We start from the raw sequence: 23,592 nt of genomic DNA, 5'->3' as shown, positions 1-23,592 counted from the left end.
GTAAAAGCTAAGCTAACATGGCCAGGCTGTCCATTGATCGCCAATAAATGAGGCAAAAACCTAAGTGAGTTCACACCAGACAAAGATAAATGACACTGCAATCAAGTGTTGTTTGATCTGCATTTAAAAGAAAAAAGTCAGCGGAAAGACTAAAAAACAGGCCTGTCTCCTCACATTAGAGACACGGCGTGATCCGCCCGCTGCTGCCACCTATTGGTCTGGAGTGTGAACAACACTTTGTTAAAAATATATCCACATGCTTCTCTGTTTGAAACTAAAGGAAAGAAGAAAATAATATTATAAATAAAAGCGCAACCATATGAAGAGTGTTTGCCTTTCTTTTGACATATCGGCACAGACCCGACTGTGGCAAACAGCGGCAGAAATTATGCAGAGTGGATTTTCACGTTGGGGGAATGGATCTATTCATCTGACTGAACTGGCAGCTAGTGGTCTCACTCAACAGGTACCGGTTCAATTCATTTTACAGTGAGATGCATGTAACAGGTCCTCAAAAGGAAAGTGCCAGACAGTGGCGAAAAGTTCAAACACGGCCAAAGTTCCAAAAAGAGAAGTTGGGCAAGTGTGTAAATGATGCCATAGCGCATGACTATTAGAAATGCGCACCTGGTAGAGGGGCTCAGTCAACACATACGCAATTTGCACGCTAGCATGGCGAAAACAAGAAATCAAGGCGAGGGCACATTAGAGACACGTCCTACGTGGTCTGTTTTCAACACGTTGAGGGAGGGGGGTGCACCGTTTCTGGAAGTGCTGCAATACCAGGTCGATGCGTGGAGTGGACGGGGCAAGCCCCTTTTCCATCTCCCTGTTCCAAAAAGCAATTTAATATATGGTCCCCAGGTAGGGGACGTATCGGATATTAAACTGATAAGAACAGATACTACACTTGATCTTAGCCAAAAGGCCGAGAAGCGATACTGACTGCTGAGTGAAGTGGGAGACTCAGTCTCCTCATTGAGACTCTAGCTCGCGGGTTCAATATGATTTCGATCGCTACAAAAACACACGGCAGACTGTGAACGTGAAGTTCGATGTTTTATGACTGATGGGCAACACAAATATGCATCCGATCGCAGACTTTTATTACAAAAGGTTATGGGAGTTAACGCGGGCCGAAAAGTGATACTGCCAATGGGTCAGCGGAAAAGGAGGGAGTCACAGCACGGTCTCTCGCGCCGACTGGTCGTAATCTGCTGTGTTTTTTTCGGCATGTTGTCAACCTTCAGAAGATTTCAAAACATAGAGTGCATCCATCATAAATATCTGCAAACTAAAGTAAACAATTTAAGATTTGTCTCTACTCGTTGACTGTCTTTATATTAACAACGGAGAGCCGCTGCCACTGTGACTTGACGCGTTTCACTGAAAAATGCCCCACTTTTAATACGGTGGGCGGGGGCATCAGTTGCAACCCACATATTATTCTAAATGACTGAGTGTGAGGATATAACAATATCATAGGAGCTTCTTTTGCTTCTTCAGTAGTGGCACAGATGTGAAGTGATGCGGTACCGACTTGCACTGACACAACGGGCAAGGGCAAAGCCTGTGATTGAGCGTGAAATGGCGTTTGATGCACGCGGTTCTCTAGTGCCATATGCTGCCACAGCTGTTGGTTGCATTAAACAAGCACATCAGGGGAGAGCGCGAACGCAGTCCCCCACTACCAGAAATCTTGCAGTCGAGATTCCCACATTTGGGGAATTGGCAGAGGTCAGCTCAATCGGAGTGCAGTGACCGAGCCTCGCCCTGGGTGAACCACCTTCTTGATCATGGTATCTCCCCTGCCAGGTAAGTATGACTTGTACACCTCACACACAGGGGCCTCATTCACGGTCATACGATGATAGGTGATGGTGCTGGCAATGTATAGCAATGACCAGTCCAGAACCACACACTATAAAGGCTCTGATAATCTACAGGACGCTAATATACAAGAGACACTTTTGTAGTGAGACTGAACAAAACTTGTTCACATTTTACTTGAGAGAAATGGGCACATATCTCATCACGCCATGCTGTATATCCATAGTAAAAGCTAAGCTAACATGGCCAGGCTGTCCATTGATCGCCAATAAATGAGGCAAAAACCTAAGTGAGTTCACACCAGACAAAGATAAATGACACTGCAATCAAGTGTTGTTTGATCTGCATTTAAAAGAAAAAAGTCAGCGGAAAGACTAAAAAACAGGCCTGTCTCCTCACATTAGAGACACGGCGTGATCCGCCCGCTGCTGCCACCTATTGGTCTGGAGTGTGAACAACACTTTGTTAAAAATATATCCACATGCTTCTCTGTTTGAAACTAAAGGAAAGAAGAAAATAATATTATAAATAAAAGCGCAACCATATGAAGAGTGTTTGCCTTTCTTTTGACATATCGGCACAGACCCGACTGTGGCAAACAGCGGCAGAAATTATGCAGAGTGGATTTTCACGTTGGGGGAATGGATCTATTCATCTGACTGAACTGGCAGCTAGTGGTCTCACTCAACAGGTACCGGTTCAATTCATTTTACAGTGAGATGCATGTAACAGGTCCTCAAAAGGAAAGTGCCAGACAGTGGCGAAAAGTTCAAACACAGCCAAAGTTCCAAAAAGAGAAGTTGGGCAAGTGTGTAAATGATGCCATAGCGCATGACTATTAGAAATGCGCACCTGGTAGAGGGGCTCAGTCAACACATACGCAATTTGCACGCTAGCATGGCGAAAACAAGAAATCAAGGCGAGGGCACATTAGAGACACGTCCTACGTGGTCTGTTTTCAACACGTTGAGGGAGGGGGGTGCACCGTTTCTGGAAGTGCTGCAATACCAGGTCAATGCGTGGAGTGGACGGGGCAAGCCCCTTTTCCATCTCCCTGTTCCAAAAAGCAATTTAATATATGGTCCCCAGGTAGGGGACGTATCGGATATTAAACTGATAAGAACAGATACTACACTTGATCTTAGCCAAAAGGCCGAGAAGCGATACTGACTGCTGAGTGAAGTGGGAGACTCAGTCTCCTCATTGAGACTCTAGCTCGCGGGTTCAATATGATTTCGATCGCTACAAAAACACACGGCAGACTGTGAACGTGAAGTTCGATGTTTTATGACTGATGGGCAACACAAATATGCATCCGATCGCAGACTTTTATTACAAAAGGTTATGGGAGTTAACGCGGGCCGAAAAGTGATACTGCCAATGGGTCAGCGGAAAAGGAGGGAGTCACAGCACGGTCTCTCGCGCCGACTGGTCGTAATCTGCTGTGTTTTTTTCGGCATGTTGTCAACCTTCAGAAGATTTCAAAACATAGAGTGCATCCATCATAAATATCTGCAAACTAAAGTAAACAATTTAAGATTTGTCTCTACTCGTTGACTGTCTTTATATTAACAACGGAGAGCCGCTGCCACTGTGACTTGACGCGTTTCACTGAAAAATGCCCCACTTTTAATACGGTGGGCGGGGGCATCAGTTGCAACCCACATATTATTCTAAATGACTGAGTGTGAGGATATAACAATATCATAGGAGCTTCTTTTGCTTCTTCAGTAGTGGCACAGATGTGAAGTGATGCGGTACCGACTTGCACTGACACAACGGGCAAGGGCAAAGCCTGTGATTGAGCGTGAAATGGCGTTTGATGCACGCGGTTCTCTAGTGCCATATGCTGCCACAGCTGTTGGTTGCATTAAACAAGCACATCAGGGGAGAGCGCGAACGCAGTCCCCCACTACCAGAAATCATGCAGTCGAGATTCCCACATTTGGGGAATTGGCAGAGGTCAGCTCAATCGGAGTGCAGTGACCGAGCCTCGCCCTGGGTGAACCACCTTCTTGATCATGGTATCTCCCCTGCCAGGTAAGTATGACTTGTACACCTCACACACAGGGGCCTCATTCACGGTCATACGATGATAGGTGATGGTGCTGGCAATGTATAGCAATGACCAGTCCAGAACCACACACTATAAAGGCTCTGATAATCTACAGGACGCTAATATACAAGAGACACTTTTGTAGTGAGACTGAACAAAACTTGTTCACATTTTACTTGAGAGAAATGGGCACATATCTCATCACGCCATGCTGTATATCCATAGTAAAAGCTAAGCTAACATGGCCAGGCTGTCCATTGATCGCCAATAAATGAGGCAAAAACCTAAGTGAGTTCACACCAGACAAAGATAAATGACACTGCAATCAAGTGTTGTTTGATCTGCATTTAAAAGAAAAAAGTCAGCGGAAAGACTAAAAAACAGGCCTGTCTCCTCACATTAGAGACACGGCGTGATCCGCCCGCTGCTGCCACCTATTGGTCTGGAGTGTGAACAACACTTTGTTAAAAATATATCCACATGCTTCTCTGTTTGAAACTAAAGGAAAGAAGAAAATAATATTATAAATAAAAGCGCAACCATATGAAGAGTGTTTGCCTTTCTTTTGACATATCGGCACAGACCCGACTGTGGCAAACAGCGGCAGAAATTATGCAGAGTGGATTTTCACGTTGGGGGAATGGATCTATTCATCTGACTGAACTGGCAGCTAGTGGTCTCACTCAACAGGTACCGGTTCAATTCATTTTACAGTGAGATGCATGTAACAGGTCCTCAAAAGGAAAGTGCCAGACAGTGGCGAAAAGTTCAAACACGGCCAAAGTTCCAAAAAGAGAAGTTGGGCAAGTGTGTAAATGATGCCATAGCGCATGACTATTAGAAATGCGCACCTGGTAGAGGGGCTCAGTCAACACATACGCAATTTGCACGCTAGCATGGCGAAAACAAGAAATCAAGGCGAGGGCACATTAGAGACACGTCCTACGTGGTCTGTTTTCAACACGTTGAGGGAGGGGGGTGCACCGTTTCTGGAAGTGCTGCAATACCAGGTCGATGCGTGGAGTGGACGGGGCAAGCCCCTTTTCCATCTCCCTGTTCCAAAAAGCAATTTAATATATGGTCCCCAGGTAGGGGACGTATCGGATATTAAACTGATAAGAACAGATACTACACTTGATCTTAGCCAAAAGGCCGAGAAGCGATACTGACTGCTGAGTGAAGTGGGAGACTCAGTCTCCTCATTGAGACTCTAGCTCGCGGGTTCAATATGATTTCGATCGCTACAAAAACACACGGCAGACTGTGAACGTGAAGTTCGATGTTTTATGACTGATGGGCAACACAAATATGCATCCGATCGCAGACTTTTATTACAAAAGGTTATGGGAGTTAACGCGGGCCGAAAAGTGATACTGCCAATGGGTCAGCGGAAAAGGAGGGAGTCACAGCACGGTCTCTCGCGCCGACTGGTCGTAATCTGCTGTGTTTTTTTCGGCATGTTGTCAACCTTCAGAAGATTTCAAAACATAGAGTGCATCCATCATAAATATCTGCAAACTAAAGTAAACAATTTAAGATTTGTCTCTACTCGTTGACTGTCTTTATATTAACAACGGAGAGCCGCTGCCACTGTGACTTGACGCGTTTCACTGAAAAATGCCCCACTTTTAATACGGTGGGCGGGGGCATCAGTTGCAACCCACATATTATTCTAAATGACTGAGTGTGAGGATATAACAATATCATAGGAGCTTCTTTTGCTTCTTCAGTAGTGGCACAGATGTGAAGTGATGCGGTACCGACTTGCACTGACACAACGGGCAAGGGCAAAGCCTGTGATTGAGCGTGAAATGGCGTTTGATGCACGCGGTTCTCTAGTGCCATATGCTGCCACAGCTGTTGGTTGCATTAAACAAGCACATCAGGGGAGAGCGCGAACGCAGTCCCCCACTACCAGAAATCATGCAGTCGAGATTCCCACATTTGGGGAATTGGCAGAGGTCAGCTCAATCGGAGTGCAGTGACCGAGCCTCGCCCTGGGTGAACCACCTTCTTGATCATGGTATCTCCCCTGCCAGGTAAGTATGACTTGTACACCTCACACACAGGGGCCTCATTCACGGTCATACGATGATAGGTGATGGTGCTGGCAATGTATAGCAATGACCAGTCCAGAACCACACACTATAAAGGCTCTGATAATCTACAGGACGCTAATATACAAGAGACACTTTTGTAGTGAGACTGAACAAAACTTGTTCACATTTTACTTGAGAGAAATGGGCACATATCTCATCACGCCATGCTGTATATCCATAGTAAAAGCTAAGCTAACATGGCCAGGCTGTCCATTGATCGCCAATAAATGAGGCAAAAACCTAAGTGAGTTCACACCAGACAAAGATAAATGACACTGCAATCAAGTGTTGTTTGATCTGCATTTAAAAGAAAAAAGTCAGCGGAAAGACTAAAAAACAGGCCTGTCTCCTCACATTAGAGACACGGCGTGATCCGCCCGCTGCTGCCACCTATTGGTCTGGAGTGTGAACAACACTTTGTTAAAAATATATCCACATGCTTCTCTGTTTGAAACTAAAGGAAAGAAGAAAATAATATTATAAATAAAAGCGCAACCATATGAAGAGTGTTTGCCTTTCTTTTGACATATCGGCACAGACCCGACTGTGGCAAACAGCGGCAGAAATTATGCAGAGTGGATTTTCACGTTGGGGGAATGGATCTATTCATCTGACTGAACTGGCAGCTAGTGGTCTCACTCAACAGGTACCGGTTCAATTCATTTTACAGTGAGATGCATGTAACAGGTCCTCAAAAGGAAAGTGCCAGACAGTGGCGAAAAGTTCAAACACGGCCAAAGTTCCAAAAAGAGAAGTTGGGCAAGTGTGTAAATGATGCCATAGCGCATGACTATTAGAAATGCGCACCTGGTAGAGGGGCTCAGTCAACACATACGCAATTTGCACGCTAGCATGGCGAAAACAAGAAATCAAGGCGAGGGCACATTAGAGACACGTCCTACGTGGTCTGTTTTCAACACGTTGAGGGAGGGGGGTGCACCGTTTCTGGAAGTGCTGCAATACCAGGTCGATGCGTGGAGTGGACGGGGCAAGCCCCTTTTCCATCTCCCTGTTCCAAAAAGCAATTTAATATATGGTCCCCAGGTAGGGGACGTATCGGATATTAAACTGATAAGAACAGATACTACACTTGATCTTAGCCAAAAGGCCGAGAAGCGATACTGACTGCTGAGTGAAGTGGGAGACTCAGTCTCCTCATTGAGACTCTAGCTCGCGGGTTCAATATGATTTCGATCGCTACAAAAACACACGGCAGACTGTGAACGTGAAGTTCGATGTTTTATGACTGATGGGCAACACAAATATGCATCCGATCGCAGACTTTTATTACAAAAGGTTATGGGAGTTAACGCGGGCCGAAAAGTGATACTGCCAATGGGTCAGCGGAAAAGGAGGGAGTCACAGCACGGTCTCTCGCGCCGACTGGTCGTAATCTGCTGTGTTTTTTTCGGCATGTTGTCAACCTTCAGAAGATTTCAAAACATAGAGTGCATCCATCATAAATATCTGCAAACTAAAGTAAACAATTTAAGATTTGTCTCTACTCGTTGACTGTCTTTATATTAACAACGGAGAGCCGCTGCCACTGTGACTTGACGCGTTTCACTGAAAAATGCCCCACTTTTAATACGGTGGGCGGGGGCATCAGTTGCAACCCACATATTATTCTAAATGACTGAGTGTGAGGATATAACAATATCATAGGAGCTTCTTTTGCTTCTTCAGTAGTGGCACAGATGTGAAGTGATGCGGTACCGACTTGCACTGACACAACGGGCAAGGGCAAAGCCTGTGATTGAGCATGAAATGGCGTTTGATGCACGCGGTTCTCTAGTGCCATATGCTGCCACAGCTGTTGGTTGCACTAAACAAGCACATCAGGGGAGAGCGCAAACGCAGTCCCCTACTACCAGAAATTATGCAGTCGAGATTCCCACATTTGGGGAATTCGCAGAGGTCAGCTCAATCGGAGTGCAGTGACCGAGCCTCGCCCTGGGTGAACCACCTTCTTGATCATGGTATCTCCCCTGCCAGGTAAGTATGACTTGTACACCTCACACACAGGGGCCTCATTCACGGTCATACGATGATAGGTGATGGTGCTGGCAATGTATAGCAATGACCAGTCCAGAACCACACACTATAAAGGCTCTGATAATCTACAGGACGCTAATATACAAGAGACACTTTTGTAGTGAGACTGAACAAAACTTGTTCACATTTTACTTGAGAGAAATGGGCACATATCTCATCACGCCATGCTGTATATCCATAGTAAAAGCTAAGCTAACATGGCCAGGCTGTCCATTGATCGCCAATAAATGAGGCAAAAACCTAAGTGAGTTCACACCAGACAAAGATAAATGACACTGCAATCAAGTGTTGTTTGATCTGCATTTAAAAGAAAAAAGTCAGCGGAAAGACTAAAAAACAGGCCTGTCTCCTCACATTAGAGACACGGCGTGATCCGCCCGCTGCTGCCACCTGTTGGTCTGGAGTGTGAACAACACTTTGTTAAAAATATATCCACATGCTTCTCTGTTTGAAACTAAAGGAAAGAAGAAAATAATATTATAAATAAAAGCGCAACCATATGAAGAGTGTTTGCCTTTCTTTTGACATATCGGCACAGACCCGACTGTGGCAAACAGCGGCAGAAATTATGCAGAGTGGATTTTCACGTTGGGGGAATGGATCTATTCATCTGACTGAACTGGCAGCTAGTGGTCTCACTCAACAGGTACCGGTTCAATTCATTTTACAGTGAGATGCATGTAACAGGTCCTCAAAAGGAAAGTGCCAGACAGTGGCGAAAAGTTCAAACACGGCCAAAGTTCCAAAAAGAGAAGTTGGGCAAGTGTGTAAATGATGCCATAGCGCATGACTATTAGAAATGCGCACCTGGTAGAGGGGCTCAGTCAACACATACGCAATTTGCACGCTAGCATGGCGAAAACAAGAAATCAAGGCGAGGGCACATTAGAGACACGTCCTACGTGGTCTGTTTTCAACACGTTGAGGGAGGGGGGTGCACCGTTTCTGGAAGTGCTGCAATACCAGGTCAATGCGTGGAGTGGACGGGGCAAGCCCCTTTTCCATCTCCCTGTTCCAAAAAGCAATTTAATATATGGTCCCCAGGTAGGGGACGTATCGGATATTAAACTGATAAGAACAGATACTACACTTGATCTTAGCCAAAAGGCCGAGAAGCGATACTGACTGCTGAGTGAAGTGGGAGACTCAGTCTCCTCATTGAGACTCTAGCTCGCGGGTTCAATATGATTTCGATCGCTACAAAAACACACGGCAGACTGTGAACGTGAAGTTCGATGTTTTATGACTGATGGGCAACACAAATATGCATCCGATCGCAGACTTTTATTACAAAAGGTTATGGGAGTTAACGCGGGCCGAAAAGTGATACTGCCAATGGGTCAGCGGAAAAGGAGGGAGTCACAGCACGGTCTCTCGCGCCGACTGGTCGTAATCTGCTGTGTTTTTTTCGGCATGTTGTCAACCTTCAGAAGATTTCAAAACATAGAGTGCATCCATCATAAATATCTGCAAACTAAAGTAAACAATTTAAGATTTGTCTCTACTCGTTGACTGTCTTTATATTAACAACGGAGAGCCGCTGCCACTGTGACTTGACGCGTTTCACTGAAAAATGCCCCACTTTTAATACGGTGGGCGGGGGCATCAGTTGCAACCCACATATTATTCTAAATGACTGAGTGTGAGGATATAACAATATCATAGGAGCTTCTTTTGCTTCTTCAGTAGTGGCACAGATGTGAAGTGATGCGGTACCGACTTGCACTGACACAACGGGCAAGGGCAAAGCCTGTGATTGAGCGTGAAATGGCGTTTGATGCACGCGGTTCTCTAGTGCCATATGCTGCCACAGCTGTTGGTTGCATTAAACAAGCACATCAGGGGAGAGCGCGAACGCAGTCCCCCACTACCAGAAATTATGCAGTCCAGATTCCCACATTTGGGGAATTGGCAGAGGTCAGCTCAATCGGAGTGCAGTGACCGAGCCTCGCCCTGGGTGAACCACCTTCTTGATCATGGTATCTCCCCTGCCAGGTAAGTATGACTTGTACACCTCACACACAGGGGCCTCATTCACGGTCATACGATGATAGGTGATGGTGCTGGCAATGTATAGCAATGACCAGTCCAGAACCACACACTATAAAGGCTCTGATAATCTACAGGACGCTAATATACAAGAGACACTTTTGTAGTGAGACTGAACAAAACTTGTTCACATTTTACTTGAGAGAAATGGGCACATATCTCATCACGCCATGCTGTATATCCATAGTAAAAGCTAAGCTAACATGGCCAGGCTGTCCATTGATCGCCAATAAATGAGGCAAAAACCTAAGTGAGTTCACACCAGACAAAGATAAATGACACTGCAATCAAGTGTTGTTTGATCTGCATTTAAAAGAAAAAAGTCAGCGGAAAGACTAAAAAACAGGCCTGTCTCCTCACATTAGAGACACGGCGTGATCCGCCCGCTGCTGCCACCTATTGGTCTGGAGTGTGAACAACACTTTGTTAAAAATATATCCACATGCTTCTCTGTTTGAAACTAAAGGAAAGAAGAAAATAATATTATAAATAAAAGCGCAACCATATGAAGAGTGTTTGCCTTTCTTTTGACATATCGGCACAGACCCGACTGTGGCAAACAGCGGCAGAAATTATGCAGAGTGGATTTTCACGTTGGGGGAATGGATCTATTCATCTGACTGAACTGGCAGCTAGTGGTCTCACTCAACAGGTACCGGTTCAATTCATTTTACAGTGAGATGCATGTAACAGGTCCTCAAAAGGAAAGTGCCAGACAGTGGCGAAAAGTTCAAACACGGCCAAAGTTCCAAAAAGAGAAGTTGGGCAAGTGTGTAAATGATGCCATAGCGCATGACTATTAGAAATGCGCACCTGGTAGAGGGGCTCAGTCAACACATACGCAATTTGCACGCTAGCATGGCGAAAACAAGAAATCAAGGCGAGGGCACATTAGAGACACGTCCTACGTGGTCTGTTTTCAACACGTTGAGGGAGGGGGGTGCACCGTTTCTGGAAGTGCTGCAATACCAGGTCGATGCGTGGAGTGGACGGGGCAAGCCCCTTTTCCATCTCCCTGTTCCAAAAAGCAATTTAATATATGGTCCCCAGGTAGGGGACGTATCGGATATTAAACTGATAAGAACAGATACTACACTTGATCTTAGCCAAAAGGCCGAGAAGCGATACTGACTGCTGAGTGAAGTGGGAGACTCAGTCTCCTCATTGAGACTCTAGCTCGCGGGTTCAATATGATTTCGATCGCTACAAAAACACACGGCAGACTGTGAACGTGAAGTTCGATGTTTTATGACTGATGGGCAACACAAATATGCATCCGATCGCAGACTTTTATTACAAAAGGTTATGGGAGTTAACGCGGGCCGAAAAGTGATACTGCCAATGGGTCAGCGGAAAAGGAGGGAGTCACAGCACGGTCTCTCGCGCCGACTGGTCGTAATCTGCTGTGTTTTTTTCGGCATGTTGTCAACCTTCAGAAGATTTCAAAACATAGAGTGCATCCATCATAAATATCTGCAAACTAAAGTAAACAATTTAAGATTTGTCTCTACTCGTTGACTGTCTTTATATTAACAACGGAGAGCCGCTGCCACTGTGACTTGACGCGTTTCACTGAAAAATGCCCCACTTTTAATACGGTGGGCGGGGGCATCAGTTGCAACCCACATATTATTCTAAATGACTGAGTGTGAGGATATAACAATATCATAGGAGCTTCTTTTGCTTCTTCAGTAGTGGCACAGATGTGAAGTGATGCGGTACCGACTTGCACTGACACAACGGGCAAGGGCAAAGCCTGTGATTGAGCGTGAAATGGCGTTTGATGCACGCGGTTCTCTAGTGCCATATGCTGCCACAGCTGTTGGTTGCATTAAACAAGCACATCAGGGGAGAGCGCGAACGCAGTCCCCCACTACCAGAAATCATGCAGTCGAGATTCCCACATTTGGGGAATTGGCAGAGGTCAGCTCAATCGGAGTGCAGTGACCGAGCCTCGCCCTGGGTGAACCACCTTCTTGATCATGGTATCTCCCCTGCCAGGTAAGTATGACTTGTACACCTCACACACAGGGGCCTCATTCACGGTCATACGATGATAGGTGATGGTGCTGGCAATGTATAGCAATGACCAGTCCAGAACCACACACTATAAAGGCTCTGATAATCTACAGGACGCTAATATACAAGAGACACTTTTGTAGTGAGACTGAACAAAACTTGTTCACATTTTACTTGAGAGAAATGGGCACATATCTCATCACGCCATGCTGTATATCCATAGTAAAAGCTAAGCTAACATGGCCAGGCTGTCCATTGATCGCCAATAAATGAGGCAAAAACCTAAGTGAGTTCACACCAGACAAAGATAAATGACACTGCAATCAAGTGTTGTTTGATCTGCATTTAAAAGAAAAAAGTCAGCGGAAAGACTAAAAAACAGGCCTGTCTCCTCACATTAGAGACACGGCGTGATCCGCCCGCTGCTGCCACCTATTGGTCTGGAGTGTGAACAACACTTTGTTAAAAATATATCCACATGCTTCTCTGTTTGAAACTAAAGGAAAGAAGAAAATAATATTATAAATAAAAGCGCAACCATATGAAGAGTGTTTGCCTTTCTTTTGACATATCGGCACAGACCCGACTGTGGCAAACAGCGGCAGAAATTATGCAGAGTGGATTTTCACGTTGGGGGAATGGATCTATTCATCTGACTGAACTGGCAGCTAGTGGTCTCACTCAACAGGTACCGGTTCAATTCATTTTACAGTGAGATGCATGTAACAGGTCCTCAAAAGGAAAGTGCCAGACAGTGGCGAAAAGTTCAAACACAGCCAAAGTTCCAAAAAGAGAAGTTGGGCAAGTGTGTAAATGATGCCATAGCGCATGACTATTAGAAATGCGCACCTGGTAGAGGGGCTCAGTCAACACATACGCAATTTGCACGCTAGCATGGCGAAAACAAGAAATCAAGGCGAGGGCACATTAGAGACACGTCCTACGTGGTCTGTTTTCAACACGTTGAGGGAGGGGGGTGCACCGTTTCTGGAAGTGCTGCAATACCAGGTCAATGCGTGGAGTGGACGGGGCAAGCCCCTTTTCCATCTCCCTGTTCCAAAAAGCAATTTAATATATGGTCCCCAGGTAGGGGACGTATCGGATATTAAACTGATAAGAACAGATACTACACTTGATCTTAGCCAAAAGGCCGAGAAGCGATACTGACTGCTGAGTGAAGTGGGAGACTCAGTCTCCTCATTGAGACTCTAGCTCGCGGGTTCAATATGATTTCGATCGCTACAAAAACACACGGCAGACTGTGAACGTGAAGTTCGATGTTTTATGACTGATGGGCAACACAAATATGCATCCGATCGCAGACTTTTATTACAAAAGGTTATGGGAGTTAACGCGGGCCGAAAAGTGATACTGCCAATGGGTCAGCGGAAAAGGAGGGAGTCACAGCACGGTCTCTCGCGCCGACTGGTCGTAATCTGCTGTGTTTTTTTCGGCATGTTGTCAACCTTCAGAAGATTTCAAAACATAGAGTGCATCCATCATAAATATCTGCAAACTAAAGTAAACAATTTAAGATTTGTCTCTACTCGTTGACTGTCTTTATATTAACAACGGAGAGCCGCTGCCACTGTGACTTGACGCGTTTCACTGAAAAATGCCCCACTTTTAATACGGTGGGCGGGGGCATCAGTTGCAACCCACATATTATTCTAAATGACTGAGTGTGAGGATATAACAATATCATAGGAGCTTCTTTTGCTTCTTCAGTAGTGGCACAGATGTGAAGTGATGCGGTACCGACTTGCACTGACACAACGGGCAAGGGCAAAGCCTGTGATTGAGCGTGAAATGGCGTTTGATGCACGCGGTTCTCTAGTGCCATATGCTGCCACAGCTGTTGGTTGCATTAAACAAGCACATCAGGGGAGAGCGCGAACGCAGTCCCCCACTACCAGAAATCATGCAGTCGAGATTCCCACATTTGGGGAATTGGCAGAGGTCAGCTCAATCGGAGTGCAGTGACCGAGCCTCGCCCTGGGTGAACCACCTTCTTGATCATGGTATCTCCCCTGCCAGGTAAGTATGACTTGTACACCTCACACACAGGGGCCTCATTCACGGTCATACGATGATAGGTGATGGTGCTGGCAATGTATAGCAATGACCAGTCCAGAACCACACACTATAAAGGCTCTGATAATCTACAGGACGCTAATATACAAGAGACACTTTTGTAGTGAGACTGAACAAAACTTGTTCACATTTTACTTGAGAGAAATGGGCACATATCTCATCACGCCATGCTGTATATCCATAGTAAAAGCTAAGCTAACATGGCCAGGCTGTCCATTGATCGCCAATAAATGAGGCAAAAACCTAAGTGAGTTCACACCAGACAAAGATAAATGACACTGCAATCAAGTGTTGTTTGATCTGCATTTAAAAGAAAAAAGTCAGCGGAAAGACTAAAAAACAGGCCTGTCTCCTCACATTAGAGACACGGCGTGATCCGCCCGCTGCTGCCACCTATTGGTCTGGAGTGTGAACAACACTTTGTTAAAAATATATCCACATGCTTCTCTGTTTGAAACTAAAGGAAAGAAGAAAATAATATTATAAATAAAAGCGCAACCATATGAAGAGTGTTTGCCTTTCTTTTGACATATCGGCACAGACCCGACTGTGGCAAACAGCGGCAGAAATTATGCAGAGTGGATTTTCACGTTGGGGGAATGGATCTATTCATCTGACTGAACTGGCAGCTAGTGGTCTCACTCAACAGGTACCGGTTCAATTCATTTTACAGTGAGATGCATGTAACAGGTCCTCAAAAGGAAAGTGCCAGACAGTGGCGAAAAGTTCAAACACGGCCAAAGTTCCAAAAAGAGAAGTTGGGCAAGTGTGTAAATGATGCCATAGCGCATGACTATTAGAAATGCGCACCTGGTAGAGGGGCTCAGTCAACACATACGCAATTTGCACGCTAGCATGGCGAAAACAAGAAATCAAGGCGAGGGCACATTAGAGACACGTCCTACGTGGTCTGTTTTCAACACGTTGAGGGAGGGGGGTGCACCGTTTCTGGAAGTGCTGCAATACCAGGTCGATGCGTGGAGTGGACGGGGCAAGCCCCTTTTCCATCTCCCTGTTCCAAAAAGCAATTTAATATATGGTCCCCAGGTAGGGGACGTATCGGATATTAAACTGATAAGAACAGATACTACACTTGATCTTAGCCAAAAGGCCGAGAAGCGATACTGACTGCTGAGTGAAGTGGGAGACTCAGTCTCCTCATTGAGACTCTAGCTCGCGGGTTCAATATGATTTCGATCGCTACAAAAACACACGGCAGACTGTGAACGTGAAGTTCGATGTTTTATGACTGATGGGCAACACAAATATGCATCCGATCGCAGACTTTTATTACAAAAGGTTATGGGAGTTAACGCGGGCCGAAAAGTGATACTGCCAATGGGTCAGCGGAAAAGGAGGGAGTCACAGCACGGTCTCTCGCGCCGACTGGTCGTAATCTGCTGTGTTTTTTTCGGCATGTTGTCAACCTTCAGAAGATTTCAAAACATAGAGTGCATCCATCATAAATATCTGCAAACTAAAGTAAACAATTTAAGATTTGTCTCTACTCGTTGACTGTCTTTATATTAACAACGGAGAGCCGCTGCCACTGTGACTTGACGCGTTTCACTGAAAAATGCCCCACTTTTAATACGGTGGGCGGGGGCATCAGTTGCAACCCACATATTATTCTAAATGACTGAGTGTGAGGATATAACAATATCATAGGAGCTTCTTTTGCTTCTTCAGTAGTGGCACAGATGTGAAGTGATGCGGTACCGACTTGCACTGACACAACGGGCAAGGGCAAAGCCTGTGATTGAGCGTGAAATGGCGTTTGATGCACGCGGTTCTCTAGTGCCATATGCTGCCACAGCTGTTGGTTGCATTAAACAAGCACATCAGGGGAGAGCGCGAACGCAGTCCCCCACTACCAGAAATCTTGCAGTCGAGATTCCCACATTTGGGGAATTGGCAGAGGTCAGCTCAATCGGAGTGCAGTGACCGAGCCTCGCCCTGGGTGAACCACCTTCTTGATCATGGTATCTCCCCTGCCAGGTAAGTATGACTTGTACACCTCACACACAGGGGCCTCATTCACGGTCATACGATGATAGGTGATGGTGCTGGCAATGTATAGCAATGACCAGTCCAGAACCACACACTATAAAGGCTCTGATAATCTACAGGACGCTAATATACAAGAGACACTTTTGTAGTGAGACTGAACAAAACTTGTTCACATTTTACTTGAGAGAAATGGGCACATATCTCATCACGCCATGCTGTATATCCATAGTAAAAGCTAAGCTAACATGGCCAGGCTGTCCATTGATCGCCAATAAATGAGGCAAAAACCTAAGTGAGTTCACACCAGACAAAGATAAATGACACTGCAATCAAGTGTTGTTTGATCTGCATTTAAAAGAAAAAAGTCAGCGGAAAGACTAAAAAACAGGCCTGTCTCCTCACATTAGAGACACGGCGTGATCCGCCCGCTGCTGCCACCTATTGGTCTGGAGTGTGAACAACACTTTGTTAAAAATATATCCACATGCTTCTCTGTTTGAAACTAAAGGAAAGAAGAAAATAATATTATAAATAAAAGCGCAACCATATGAAGAGTGTTTGCCTTTCTTTTGACATATCGGCACAGACCCGACTGTGGCAAACAGCGGCAGAAATTATGCAGAGTGGATTTTCACGTTGGGGGAATGGATCTATTCATCTGACTGAACTGGCAGCTAGTGGTCTCACTCAACAGGTACCGGTTCAATTCATTTTACAGTGAGATGCATGTAACAGGTCCTCAAAAGGAAAGTGCCAGACAGTGGCGAAAAGTTCAAACACAGCCAAAGTTCCAAAAAGAGAAGTTGGGCAAGTGTGTAAATGATGCCATAGCGCATGACTATTAGAAATGCGCACCTGGTAGAGGGGCTCAGTCAACACATACGCAATTTGCACGCTAGCATGGCGAAAACAAGAAATCAAGGCGAGGGCACATTAGAGACACGTCCTACGTGGTCTGTTTTCAACACGTTGAGGGAGGGGGGTGCACCGTTTCTGGAAGTGCTGCAATACCAGGTCAATGCGTGGAGTGGACGGGGCAAGCCCCTTTTCCATCTCCCTGTTCCAAAAAGCAATTTAATATATGGTCCCCAGGTAGGGGACGTATCGGATATTAAACTGATAAGAACAGATACTACACTTGATCTTAGCCAAAAGGCCGAGAAGCGATACTGACTGCTGAGTGAAGTGGGAGACTCAGTCTCCTCATTGAGACTCTAGCTCGCGGGTTCAATATGATTTCGATCGCTACAAAAACACACGGCAGACTGTGAACGTGAAGTTCGATGTTTTATGACTGATGGGCAACACAAATATGCATCCGATCGCAGACTTTTATTACAAAAGGTTATGGGAGTTAACGCGGGCCGAAAAGTGATACTGCCAATGGGTCAGCGGAAAAGGAGGGAGTCACAGCACGGTCTCTCGCGCCGACTGGTCGTAATCTGCTGTGTTTTTTTCGGCATGTTGTCAACCTTCAGAAGATTTCAAAACATAGAGTGCATCCATCATAAATATCTGCAAACTAAAGTAAACAATTTAAGATTTGTCTCTACTCGTTGACTGTCTTTATATTAACAACGGAGAGCCGCTGCCACTGTGACTTGACGCGTTTCACTGAAAAATGCCCCACTTTTAATACGGTGGGCGGGGGCATCAGTTGCAACCCACATATTATTCTAAATGACTGAGTGTGAGGATATAACAATATCATAGGAGCTTCTTTTGCTTCTTCAGTAGTGGCACAGATGTGAAGTGATGCGGTACCGACTTGCACTGACACAACGGGCAAGGGCAAAGCCTGTGATTGAGCGTGAAATGGCGTTTGATGCACGCGGTTCTCTAGTGCCATATGCTGCCACAGCTGTTGGTTGCATTAAACAAGCACATCAGGGGAGAGCGCGAACGCAGTCCCCCACTACCAGAAATCATGCAGTCGAGATTCCCACATTTGGGGAATTGGCAGAGGTCAGCTCAATCGGAGTGCAGTGACCGAGCCTCGCCCTGGGTGAACCACCTTCTTGATCATGGTATCTCCCCTGCCAGGTAAGTATGACTTGTACACCTCACACACAGGGGCCTCATTCACGGTCATACGATGATAGGTGATGGTGCTGGCAATGTATAGCAATGACCAGTCCAGAACCACACACTATAAAGGCTCTGATAATCTACAGGACGCTAATATACAAGAGACACTTTTGTAGTGAGACTGAACAAAACTTGTTCACATTTTACTTGAGAGAAATGGGCACATATCTCATCACGCCATGCTGTATATCCATAGTAAAAGCTAAGCTAACATGGCCAGGCTGTCCATTGATCGCCAATAAATGAGGCAAAAACCTAAGTGAGTTCACACCAGACAAAGATAAATGACACTGCAATCAAGTGTTGTTTGATCTGCATTTAAAAGAAAAAAGTCAGCGGAAAGACTAAAAAACAGGCCTGTCTCCTCACATTAGAGACACGGCGTGATCCGCCCGCTGCTGCCACCTATTGGTCTGGAGTGTGAACAACACTTTGTTAAAAATATATCCACATGCTTCTCTGTTTGAAACTAAAGGAAAGAAGAAAATAATATTATAAATAAAAGCGCAACCATATGAAGAGTGTTTGCCTTTCTTTTGACATATCGGCACAGACCCGACTGTGGCAAACAGCGGCAGAAATTATGCAGAGTGGATTTTCACGTTGGGGGAATGGATCTATTCATCTGACTGAACTGGCAGCTAGTGGTCTCACTCAACAGGTACCGGTTCAATTCATTTTACAGTGAGATGCATGTAACAGGTCCTCAAAAGGAAAGTGCCAGACAGTGGCGAAAAGTTCAAACACGGCCAAAGTTCCAAAAAGAGAAGTTGGGCAAGTGTGTAAATGATGCCATAGCGCATGACTATTAGAAATGCGCACCTGGTAGAGGGGCTCAGTCAACACATACGCAATTTGCACGCTAGCATGGCGAAAACAAGAAATCAAGGCGAGGGCACATTAGAGACACGTCCTACGTGGTCTGTTTTCAACACGTTGAGGGAGGGGGGTGCACCGTTTCTGGAAGTGCTGCAATACCAGGTCGATGCGTGGAGTGGACGGGGCAAGCCCCTTTTCCATCTCCCTGTTCCAAAAAGCAATTTAATATATGGTCCCCAGGTAGGGGACGTATCGGATATTAAACTGATAAGAACAGATACTACACTTGATCTTAGCCAAAAGGCCGAGAAGCGATACTGACTGCTGAGTGAAGTGGGAGACTCAGTCTCCTCATTGAGACTCTAGCTCGCGGGTTCAATATGATTTCGATCGCTACAAAAACACACGGCAGACTGTGAACGTGAAGTTCGATGTTTTATGACTGATGGGCAACACAAATATGCATCCGATCGCAGACTTTTATTACAAAAGGTTATGGGAGTTAACGCGGGCCGAAAAGTGATACTGCCAATGGGTCAGCGGAAAAGGAGGGAGTCACAGCACGGTCTCTCGCGCCGACTGGTCGTAATCTGCTGTGTTTTTTTCGGCATGTTGTCAACCTTCAGAAGATTTCAAAACATAGAGTGCATCCATCATAAATATCTGCAAACTAAAGTAAACAATTTAAGATTTGTCTCTACTCGTTGACTGTCTTTATATTAACAACGGAGAGCCGCTGCCACTGTGACTTGACGCGTTTCACTGAAAAATGCCCCACTTTTAATACGGTGGGCGGGGGCATCAGTTGCAACCCACATATTATTCTAAATGACTGAGTGTGAGGATATAACAATATCATAGGAGCTTCTTTTGCTTCTTCAGTAGTGGCACAGATGTGAAGTGATGCGGTACCGACTTGCACTGACACAACGGGCAAGGGCAAAGCCTGTGATTGAGCGTGAAATGGCGTTTGATGCACGCGGTTCTCTAGTGCCATATGCTGCCACAGCTGTTGGTTGCATTAAACAAGCACATCAGGGGAGAGCGCGAACGCAGTCCCCCACTACCAGAAATCTTGCAGTCGAGATTCCCACATTTGGGGAATTGGCAGAGGTCAGCTCAATCGGAGTGCAGTGACCGAGCCTCGCCCTGGGTGAACCACCTTCTTGATCATGGTATCTCCCCTGCCAGGTAAGTATGACTTGTACACCTCACACACAGGGGCCTCATTCACGGTCATACGATGATAGGTGATGGTGCTGGCAATGTATAGCAATGACCAGTCCAGAACCACACACTATAAAGGCTCTGATAATCTACAGGACGCTAATATACAAGAGACACTTTTGTAGTGAGACTGAACAAAACTTGTTCACATTTTACTTGAGAGAAATGGGCACATATCTCATCACGCCATGCTGTATATCCATAGTAAAAGCTAAGCTAACATGGCCAGGCTGTCCATTGATCGCCAATAAATGAGGCAAAAACCTAAGTGAGTTCACACCAGACAAAGATAAATGACACTGCAATCAAGTGTTGTTTGATCTGCATTTAAAAGAAAAAAGTCAGCGGAAAGACTAAAAAACAGGCCTGTCTCCTCACATTAGAGACACGGCGTGATCCGCCCGCTGCTGCCACCTATTGGTCTGGAGTGTGAACAACACTTTGTTAAAAATATATCCACATGCTTCTCTGTTTGAAACTAAAGGAAAGAAGAAAATAATATTATAAATAAAAGCGCAACCATATGAAGAGTGTTTGCCTTTCTTTTGACATATCGGCACAGACCCGACTGTGGCAAACAGCGGCAGAAATTATGCAGAGTGGATTTTCACGTTGGGGGAATGGATCTATTCATCTGACTGAACTGGCAGCTAGTGGTCTCACTCAACAGGTACCGGTTCAATTCATTTTACAGTGAGATGCATGTAACAGGTCCTCAAAAGGAAAGTGCCAGACAGTGGCGAAAAGTTCAAACACAGCCAAAGTTCCAAAAAGAGAAGTTGGGCAAGTGTGTAAATGATGCCATAGCGCATGACTATTAGAAATGCGCACCTGGTAGAGGGGCTCAGTCAACACATACGCAATTTGCACGCTAGCATGGCGAAAACAAGAAATCAAGGCGAGGGCACATTAGAGACACGTCCTACGTGGTCTGTTTTCAACACGTTGAGGGAGGGGGGTGCACCGTTTCTGGAAGTGCTGCAATACCAGGTCAATGCGTGGAGTGGACGGGGCAAGCCCCTTTTCCATCTCCCTGTTCCAAAAAGCAATTTAATATATGGTCCCCAGGTAGGGGACGTATCGGATATTAAACTGATAAGAACAGATACTACACTTGATCTTAGCCAAAAGGCCGAGAAGCGATACTGACTGCTGAGTGAAGTGGGAGACTCAGTCTCCTCATTGAGACTCTAGCTCGCGGGTTCAATATGATTTCGATCGCTACAAAAACACACGGCAGACTGTGAACGTGAAGTTCGATGTTTTATGACTGATGGGCAACACAAATATGCATCCGATCGCAGACTTTTATTACAAAAGGTTATGGGAGTTAACGCGGGCCGAAAAGTGATACTGCCAATGGGTCAGCGGAAAAGGAGGGAGTCACAGCACGGTCTCTCGCGCCGACTGGTCGTAATCTGCTGTGTTTTTTTCGGCATGTTGTCAACCTTCAGAAGATTTCAAAACATAGAGTGCATCCATCATAAATATCTGCAAACTAAAGTAAACAATTTAAGATTTGTCTCTACTCGTTGACTGTCTTTATATTAACAACGGAGAGCCGCTGCCACTGTGACTTGACGCGTTTCACTGAAAAATGCCCCACTTTTAATACGGTGGGCGGGGGCATCAGTTGCAACCCACATATTATTCTAAATGACTGAGTGTGAGGATATAACAATATCATAGGAGCTTGTTTTGCTTCTTCAGTAGTGGCACAGATGTGAAGTGATGCGGTACCGACTTGCACTGACACAACGGGCAAGGGCAAAGCCTGTGATTGAGCGTGAAATGGCGTTTGATGCACGCGGTTCTCTAGTGCCATATGCTGCCACAGCTGTTGGTTGCATTAAACAAGCACATCAGGGGAGAGCGCGAACGCAGTCCCCCACTACCAGAAATCATGCAGTCGAGATTCCCACATTTGGGGAATTGGCAGAGGTCAGCTCAATCGGAGTGCAGTGACCGAGCCTCGCCCTGGGTGAACCACCTTCTTGATCATGGTATCTCCCCTGCCAGGTAAGTATGACTTGTACACCTCACACACAGGGGCCTCATTCACGGTCATACGATGATAGGTGATGGTGCTGGCAATGTATAGCAATGACCAGTCCAGAACCACACACTATAAAGGCTCTGATAATCTACAGGACGCTAATATACAAGAGACACTTTTGTAGTGAGACTGAACAAAACTTGTTCACATTTTACTTGAGAGAAATGGGCACATATCTCATCACGCCATGCTGTATATCCATAGTAAAAGCTAAGCTAACATGGCCAGGCTGTCCATTGATCGCCAATAAATGAGGCAAAAACCTAAGTGAGTTCACACCAGACAAAGATAAATGACACTGCAATCAAGTGTTGTTTGATCTGCATTTAAAAGAAAAAAGTCAGCGGAAAGACTAAAAAACAGGCCTGTCTCCTCACATTAGAGACACGGCGTGATCCGCCCGCTGCTGCCACCTATTGGTCTGGAGTGTGAACAACACTTTGTTAAAAATATATCCACATGCTTCTCTGTTTGAAACTAAAGGAAAGAAGAAAATAATATTATAAATAAAAGCGCAACCATATGAAGAGTGTTTGCCTTTCTTTTGACATATCGGCACAGACCCGACTGTGGCAAACAGCGGCAGAAATTATGCAGAGTGGATTTTCACGTTGGGGGAATGGATCTATTCATCTGACTGAACTGGCAGCTAGTGGTCTCACTCAACAGGTACCGGTTCAATTCATTTTACAGTGAGATGCATGTAACAGGTCCTCAAAAGGAAAGTGCCAGACAGTGGCGAAAAGTTCAAACACGGCCAAAGTTCCAAAAAGAGAAGTTGGGCAAGTGTGTAAATGATGCCATAGCGCATGACTATTAGAAATGCGCACCTGGTAGAGGGGCTCAGTCAACACATACGCAATTTGCACGCTAGCATGGCGAAAACAAGAAATCAAGGCGAGGGCACATTAGAGACACGTCCTACGTGGTCTGTTTTCAACACGTTGAGGGAGGGGGGTGCACCGTTTCTGGAAGTGCTGCAATACCAGGTCGATGCGTGGAGTGGACGGGGCAAGCCCCTTTTCCATCTCCCTGTTCCAAAAAGCAATTTAATATATGGTCCCCAGGTAGGGGACGTATCGGATATTAAACTGATAAGAACAGATACTACACTTGATCTTAGCCAAAAGGCCGAGAAGCGATACTGACTGCTGAGTGAAGTGGGAGACTCAGTCTCCTCATTGAGACTC

General features: G+C 45.6%; 23 non-coding genes across 23 annotated transcripts; all 23 read right to left on the bottom strand.

Annotated features, from left to right (window-relative positions):
• Positions 1–749: 749 nt before the first annotated feature.
• On the bottom strand, positions 750–940 carry LOC144463305 (U2 spliceosomal RNA). The gene has a single exon (XR_013491447.1). It is a non-coding gene; the product is annotated as a U2 spliceosomal RNA (small nuclear RNA).
• Positions 941–1,659: 719 nt separating this feature from the next.
• LOC144463132 (U1 spliceosomal RNA) lies at positions 1,660–1,823 on the bottom strand. Its single transcript, XR_013491274.1, has one exon. It is a non-coding gene; the product is annotated as a U1 spliceosomal RNA (small nuclear RNA).
• Positions 1,824–2,804: 981 nt separating this feature from the next.
• LOC144463348 (U2 spliceosomal RNA) lies at positions 2,805–2,995 on the bottom strand. The gene has a single exon (XR_013491490.1). It is a non-coding gene; the product is annotated as a U2 spliceosomal RNA (small nuclear RNA).
• A 719-nt stretch (positions 2,996–3,714) lies between these two features.
• On the bottom strand, positions 3,715–3,878 carry LOC144463116 (U1 spliceosomal RNA). The gene has a single exon (XR_013491258.1). It is a non-coding gene; the product is annotated as a U1 spliceosomal RNA (small nuclear RNA).
• A 981-nt stretch (positions 3,879–4,859) lies between these two features.
• On the bottom strand, positions 4,860–5,050 carry LOC144463304 (U2 spliceosomal RNA). The gene has a single exon (XR_013491446.1). It is a non-coding gene; the product is annotated as a U2 spliceosomal RNA (small nuclear RNA).
• A 719-nt stretch (positions 5,051–5,769) lies between these two features.
• On the bottom strand, positions 5,770–5,933 carry LOC144463115 (U1 spliceosomal RNA). Its single transcript, XR_013491257.1, has one exon. It is a non-coding gene; the product is annotated as a U1 spliceosomal RNA (small nuclear RNA).
• A 981-nt stretch (positions 5,934–6,914) lies between these two features.
• Positions 6,915–7,105, bottom strand: LOC144463303 (U2 spliceosomal RNA). Its single transcript, XR_013491445.1, has one exon. It is a non-coding gene; the product is annotated as a U2 spliceosomal RNA (small nuclear RNA).
• A 719-nt stretch (positions 7,106–7,824) lies between these two features.
• On the bottom strand, positions 7,825–7,988 carry LOC144463010 (U1 spliceosomal RNA). Its single transcript, XR_013491152.1, has one exon. It is a non-coding gene; the product is annotated as a U1 spliceosomal RNA (small nuclear RNA).
• A 981-nt stretch (positions 7,989–8,969) lies between these two features.
• LOC144463347 (U2 spliceosomal RNA) lies at positions 8,970–9,160 on the bottom strand. Its single transcript, XR_013491489.1, has one exon. It is a non-coding gene; the product is annotated as a U2 spliceosomal RNA (small nuclear RNA).
• A 719-nt stretch (positions 9,161–9,879) lies between these two features.
• Positions 9,880–10,043, bottom strand: LOC144463030 (U1 spliceosomal RNA). Its single transcript, XR_013491172.1, has one exon. It is a non-coding gene; the product is annotated as a U1 spliceosomal RNA (small nuclear RNA).
• A 981-nt stretch (positions 10,044–11,024) lies between these two features.
• On the bottom strand, positions 11,025–11,215 carry LOC144463302 (U2 spliceosomal RNA). Its single transcript, XR_013491444.1, has one exon. It is a non-coding gene; the product is annotated as a U2 spliceosomal RNA (small nuclear RNA).
• Positions 11,216–11,934: 719 nt separating this feature from the next.
• On the bottom strand, positions 11,935–12,098 carry LOC144463114 (U1 spliceosomal RNA). The gene has a single exon (XR_013491256.1). It is a non-coding gene; the product is annotated as a U1 spliceosomal RNA (small nuclear RNA).
• Positions 12,099–13,079: 981 nt separating this feature from the next.
• LOC144463346 (U2 spliceosomal RNA) lies at positions 13,080–13,270 on the bottom strand. Its single transcript, XR_013491488.1, has one exon. It is a non-coding gene; the product is annotated as a U2 spliceosomal RNA (small nuclear RNA).
• Positions 13,271–13,989: 719 nt separating this feature from the next.
• On the bottom strand, positions 13,990–14,153 carry LOC144463113 (U1 spliceosomal RNA). The gene has a single exon (XR_013491255.1). It is a non-coding gene; the product is annotated as a U1 spliceosomal RNA (small nuclear RNA).
• A 981-nt stretch (positions 14,154–15,134) lies between these two features.
• Positions 15,135–15,325, bottom strand: LOC144463301 (U2 spliceosomal RNA). Its single transcript, XR_013491443.1, has one exon. It is a non-coding gene; the product is annotated as a U2 spliceosomal RNA (small nuclear RNA).
• Positions 15,326–16,044: 719 nt separating this feature from the next.
• On the bottom strand, positions 16,045–16,208 carry LOC144463131 (U1 spliceosomal RNA). Its single transcript, XR_013491273.1, has one exon. It is a non-coding gene; the product is annotated as a U1 spliceosomal RNA (small nuclear RNA).
• A 981-nt stretch (positions 16,209–17,189) lies between these two features.
• Positions 17,190–17,380, bottom strand: LOC144463345 (U2 spliceosomal RNA). The gene has a single exon (XR_013491487.1). It is a non-coding gene; the product is annotated as a U2 spliceosomal RNA (small nuclear RNA).
• Positions 17,381–18,099: 719 nt separating this feature from the next.
• Positions 18,100–18,263, bottom strand: LOC144463112 (U1 spliceosomal RNA). The gene has a single exon (XR_013491254.1). It is a non-coding gene; the product is annotated as a U1 spliceosomal RNA (small nuclear RNA).
• A 981-nt stretch (positions 18,264–19,244) lies between these two features.
• Positions 19,245–19,435, bottom strand: LOC144463300 (U2 spliceosomal RNA). Its single transcript, XR_013491441.1, has one exon. It is a non-coding gene; the product is annotated as a U2 spliceosomal RNA (small nuclear RNA).
• A 719-nt stretch (positions 19,436–20,154) lies between these two features.
• LOC144463130 (U1 spliceosomal RNA) lies at positions 20,155–20,318 on the bottom strand. Its single transcript, XR_013491272.1, has one exon. It is a non-coding gene; the product is annotated as a U1 spliceosomal RNA (small nuclear RNA).
• A 981-nt stretch (positions 20,319–21,299) lies between these two features.
• LOC144463344 (U2 spliceosomal RNA) lies at positions 21,300–21,490 on the bottom strand. The gene has a single exon (XR_013491486.1). It is a non-coding gene; the product is annotated as a U2 spliceosomal RNA (small nuclear RNA).
• Positions 21,491–22,209: 719 nt separating this feature from the next.
• Positions 22,210–22,373, bottom strand: LOC144463110 (U1 spliceosomal RNA). The gene has a single exon (XR_013491252.1). It is a non-coding gene; the product is annotated as a U1 spliceosomal RNA (small nuclear RNA).
• Positions 22,374–23,354: 981 nt separating this feature from the next.
• Positions 23,355–23,545, bottom strand: LOC144463298 (U2 spliceosomal RNA). The gene has a single exon (XR_013491439.1). It is a non-coding gene; the product is annotated as a U2 spliceosomal RNA (small nuclear RNA).
• Between the last annotated feature and the right edge of the window lie 47 nt (positions 23,546–23,592).

The sequence above is a fragment of the Epinephelus lanceolatus genome, chromosome 4 (assembly GCF_041903045.1).
Source record: "Epinephelus lanceolatus isolate andai-2023 chromosome 4, ASM4190304v1, whole genome shotgun sequence".
Classification (NCBI taxonomy): Eukaryota; Metazoa; Chordata; class Actinopteri; order Perciformes; family Serranidae; genus Epinephelus; species Epinephelus lanceolatus.
This window is presented reverse-complemented; position numbering and strand designations above follow the sequence as displayed.